This window comes from Mesocricetus auratus, unplaced genomic scaffold (assembly GCF_017639785.1).
Source record: "Mesocricetus auratus isolate SY011 unplaced genomic scaffold, BCM_Maur_2.0 Super-Scaffold_100015, whole genome shotgun sequence".
Taxonomy (NCBI): domain Eukaryota; kingdom Metazoa; phylum Chordata; class Mammalia; order Rodentia; family Cricetidae; genus Mesocricetus; species Mesocricetus auratus.
The window spans coordinates 47,894,489-47,900,039 of NW_024429198.1; the positions used below are offsets into that span (position 1 = coordinate 47,894,489).

At 40.1% G+C, this 5,551-nt stretch overlaps 1 pseudogene; it reads left to right on the forward strand.

The window, feature by feature from the left end:
* Nucleotides 1–4,009: 4,009 nt before the first annotated feature.
* LOC110343735 lies at nt 4,010–4,293 on the forward strand (annotated as a pseudogene).
* The last annotated feature ends 1,258 nt before the right edge of the window (nt 4,294–5,551 follow it).

The following is a 5,551-nucleotide window of genomic DNA, read 5'->3' on the forward strand; positions in this document are numbered from 1 at the left end:
GATTTTAAGAGTTAAAGTATAAATCATCATGGTATTTCCTCCCTTTCTCTTATTCCTCCAGGCCCTTCCACCTCTCTCTTCTTCACCTCTTAAATTGATGGTCTCATTTTAAAAATTATTATTTCTTTAATTATTATTGTTATACATGCATATATACACACACACAACTTAGTGAGTTCATTTAGTATTGCTTGTGTGTATATGATTTCAGGACTGACCACTTGCTGTTTGATAACTAATTAGGGGTTACCTTCTTGGGGAAGACAAATTCTCTCTTTCTTGGCAGTTGTTAGATGCCTGTAATTCTTCGAAGTAGTATCTCATAAGGGTTCATGTTAGCATGTTCATTCATATTGACATTGTTCCAGTATCATAACAGCAACAATGTTGCTGAGATACTTATTATTTATTTTGCTGGTGTACCTATTGTAGGCAACAGAAATTTAACTTGGGTCAGAGTAGTAATAACATATAGGCTCCCTTATGAAAGGGTATAGTCAATATTGACTTCATATTGTTCTGAAGTCCTCTCTTCTCAGTCCTCTGTGGGAGGCAGAATTCTCTTTCCAACAAGACTGCTCTGAAGGGCATCCCAAGCCCAGGTACCCTAGGAGATAGGCTGTGGCACTTTTGTACCAGGCAGCATCCCTATTAATGCAGCTCTTGATGCCCATTGGCTGCACCACCGTCAGTTCTGTCTCTGTTGAGTTCCATTTTCTGCAGTTTTCCTCAAGTGTTGAGCCCATGGACACTTCCAAATTCACTTCCTGGAGGCACAGGACATCTGGTCTACAATATGTGTATCTAGAGTGATCTTAGGAATTTATATCTAACATAGGATTCAGAAATAGATCATTACAACTACTGTGCTACAGTGAGATGCAATGAAAACCCCATTGCTATTGGTAGGTAGACCACACAAAGTTCATGACACAGTGTGTGGAATATTAAAACACACACACACACTTGTTATAAAATGGAATGAAAATCCTATCAAAAGTAATATATCAGCAGTGGTCTATCATGGTATCATAGGTTCTTGGTGGTTTCTCAGGAAAATGGAAGCTGGTCTATCACATGATACAACAATTCCACCCTTAGGCATATACCCAAAGGATGCACATTCATACAATAAGGACATTGTTCAACTATGTTCACAGAAGCATTATTTGTAATAGCCAGAACCTGGAAGCAACCTAGATGTCCCTCAACTGAAGAGTGGATACAGAAAATGTGGTACATTTACTCAGTGGAGTATTATTCAGTGGAAAAAAAAACAATGGAATCTTGAAATTTGCTGGCAAATTGGTGGAATTAGAAGAAACCATTCTAAGTGAGTTAACCCAGTCACAGAAAGACAAACATGGTATGTACTCACTCATATATGGATAGTAGACATAGAGCAAATGATTACTAGCCTACAATCCATACTTCCAGAGAAGCAAGGAAATAAGGAGGAGAGACATACATGGCTTCCCAGAGAAGCAGAAAAGACAAGAGCCCCTAAACAATTTGGGAGCATGGGGGAGCAGAGAGGGAGGCAGGAGAAATAGGAGGGGAGAAGAGGAGGGGGGAGGAGAGCATCAGGGATCAGGAAAATTGAGTGGGGAGAGGAATAGAAAACAAGAAAAGAGACACATCAATAGAAGGAGCCACTATAGGTTTAAAGAGAAATCTTGAACTAGGGAAATGTACGGAGATCCAAAAGGATGACCCCAACTAGGAACCTAAGCAATAGTGCAGAGGATAGCTTAAATGACCTTTCCCTATAATGAGAATGATGACTACCCTAAATGCCATCCTAGAGTCTTCATCCAGTAGTAGATGGAAGCAGCAGAGAGCCATAGCTAAGCACTGAGCCCAACTCCTGGAATCCAGTTTCAGGGAGGGAGAACTGACCAACAAAGGGGCCAAGAACACCCTGGGAGAACCTGCAGAAACACCTGACCTGAGAAAGTGGGAACTCATGGACTCAAGTCTGAGAGCTGGGAACCAACATAGGACCCCTGAACAGCCTTCATTCAGTAGCTGATGGAAGCAGAAGCAGGCCACAGCTAAGCTAAGCACTGAGCCATCCTCCTGGCATCCAGTTGTAGAGAGGAAGGAGGGGGAGTGAGTGAACAATCAAAACCATGCTGGAGAAGCATACAGAAACAGCTGACCTGACCTAGTGAGAGGTCACTGAACCCAGTAGTAAAGCTGTGGAACCAGCATTGAGCTGAACCAAACCCTCTGAATGTGAGTGCCAGTTAGGAGGCCTGGGCAGGCTATGGGACCTCTACGAGTGGAACCAGTGTTTATCCCTAGTGCTCAAATGGACTTTAGGAACCCATTCTCTATGGGGGGATACAATTTCAGCCAAGATCCATGGAGGAGGGCCTAGGCTCTCTCCCAAATGATGTGATAGATTTTGATGATCCCCCCATGGAAGGCCCAACCATCCTTGGGGAGCAGTGGGATGTGGGTTGGGAGGTTGGTAGGGGGCATGTGAAGATGGGAGGGAGAGGGAATGGGGAGGGGGGTGATATGTAAAATTATTGTTTCTAAACAGAAAAAGGAAAAAAAGGAAAACTTTTAAAAAGTTTCAAGAATAATGTCAAGGAAGGTGAATTTGTACATCATAGCTGGGAATAATGGATGCATGGAATGAAGAAAATGAGTAGACCTTGTACCTAGAGGGCTTAACTGAAAAACACCTAAATTAACCCCTATTTAGGCAGGTCCATGTATGTCTCTCTTAGGGTCCTCTTTATTACCTAGTTTCTCTGAAGTTGTGGTCTGTAGGCTGATTGTCCTTTGATTTATGTCTAGTAACCATTTATGAGTGACTACATATTACACTTGGCTTTCTGGGTTTGAAATTTGCCTGAAAATTTCCAGATGTCATTTTTTTAAACTGCTGAATAATACTCCATTGTGTAAACATAACATTTTTTAAAATTCATTCTTCAGTTGAAGGACTTTCAGGTTGTTTTCAGGTTCTTGCTATTGCAAATAATGCTGATATGAATAATGTTGTATGATTTTGGATTCTTTGAGTATGTGTCCAAGAGTGGTATTGCTGGGTCTTGAAGTTTATTTATTCCAAATTTTCTGAGAAAACTGACATACTAATTTCCAAAGTGGCTGTACCAGTTTGCATTCCCACCAGCAGTGGAAGAGTCTTCCCCTTACTCCACATCTTGTCTAACATAAGTTATCATCTGTTTTAGCTTTTAACCATTCTGAGAGTTATAAGATGGAATCTCAGAGTTTTTTTTATTTACATTTCCATGTTGACTGAGGATACTGAGCACTTCGTTAAATATCTTTTGATCACTTGAGTTTCTTCTGTTGAGAATTCTCTGATTAGATGTGTAACTCATTTTTAAATTGGATTGTTTGGTATTTCAGTATATAGTTTTGTGAGTCCTTTATATATTTTGTAGATCAACCCTCTCACAGATGTGGGGTTGATGAAGATCTTTTCCCACTCTGTAGGCTGGTTAGCACATGTTTTTCATTCCCTGAACTTGGCTCTGTAAATTCAAGGACAGTCTGGTCTATAGATCATCCAAGGCCATACAAAGAAACCCTGTCTCAACCAAACAAACACAACAACAACACCAAAAACAAAATAAAAAGGCAATGAAAAGCATGCTGAGATGCACCTGGAATTACAGAACTTTGTTTGCCAAAACTTGAGAATTACAAGTCTGGATTATATAGCGAGATCTTGTGTATGTGAATAATCAAAAGATCTTAAACTGACAATATATTCTTAAATCCAAGTCCAGAAGGTAGGAAATGATGGTATAGCATTGATAAATTAAATAAAAAAGATAAAATGATGGCAAAAACAATGATAGCCAAATTCGGTTTTCTGAAAGATTAATAAAAGGTGGATGAAACATAAGAAAAGGTGATTCAATGAAAGTACATTATATACATGTATAGAAATAATAAAAAGACAGGAAGTAGGGGAAGTGCTTTCTCTTCCAGTCTCTTTGACCTTAGCAGGAGAAGCAAAATGACGAAAGGAACGTCATCCTTTGGAAAGTGTCACAACAACACACATACTGTGCTTCTGCTGCGGCTCTAAGGCCTACCACCTTTAGAAGCCCACCTGTGACAAATGTGGCAACCCTGCCAAGAGCTAGAGAAAGTATAACTGGAGTCCCAAGGCTAAGAGGCGGAACACTGCAGAGACTGGGCAGATGACTGAGGCACCTAACAATTGTCTACAGAAAATTCCGTGAAGGGACAATACCTATACTCAAGAGGGCAGCTGTTACAGCATCCAGTTCATCTTGAGGATTTCAGTTAATCTTTTTTTTTTTTTTTTTTTTTTTGGTTTTTCGAGGCAGGGTTTCTCTGTGGCTTTGGAGGCTGTCCTGGAACTCGCTCGGTAGTCCAGGCTGGTCTCGAACTCACAGAGATCCGCCTGCCTCTGCCTCCCGAGTGCTGGGATTAAAGGCGTGTGCCACCAACGCCCGGCTTTCAGTTAATCTTAAAATAAAATGGTCTGGTTTTGGGGGAAATAAAAGAAAAGAAATAATAAAAAGAAAACTTTATCAGACTCTGGCTACTCAAATCAGCCATGCTCAGGCACGTGTCCTTAATAAGCCAATTAAAAGAGCTACATTAATAGCAAAAACAAGGAAGGGTGATATTTACCTACTTGGGAGACTATCAAAGAGATGCAAGGCACATTTAAATTTATCTTTGAGATGTTAATGGGAGTAAGGCTTAAGTAGAAGGTAAAAGATAGGTGAAATGATCAGTTCTGGCACAGCTTTGATCATTCCCTCGGTGACTCATTGTTTAGGCTCTGGTTTCCAATGAAGTGGTCAGACATGTTGAAAGTCTCTTTCTTGGAAGAATTATTTCCCCTCTGGCTGGCCCATAGCAGGTTTCACTTCTTAAGCCAAGATTCCCTTGGAGAAGGATCAAATTTCTTGGGGTCTATTGTTTCAAAAATTTGATAGTCATAGGGAGGAAAACAGGAATATCTCTAATATTACCTTATACTTGGCAGGCAACCCAGTTATAAACCCTCTTACTTTACATAATTAAAATATCCACAGTAATCCCTGCAATTTGCTCAAGATAAATAAAAATACACATACTAATGATGAACATACACGTAAAAATACCAAAGCTGTAAGTCTTTTTGGAGATAAGCCAGACCACTTCCAGATAAGAAAATTGAAGTTTGAATAAAATAGTTTACCACAGCTTTCAACTTCTGCTACTGCCGGAACCAAGAACAGCATTCAAGATTTCTGCACCCTAAATACTGTTTATTTACCTAGTACATATTTTAATGAGATCATTATATTCCTTAAATTATCCCACTGTCTCTTGTTATTATTCAGGCATCTGTACTGGCCTGTCTGTATGGTTCTGATAGGATATTCCTTCAGCTGCAGCCACTAAGAGCACCACCTGTACACATTCCCTACATTCTCTTTTAAAAAGTACTCTGCCCACTTCCCATTCCCCTTCCTCTATATCCCCCTCTTTCTTCTTTCCTTTTAAAAACTGCTCCTGTCTCTGGAGGCAGGTCTTC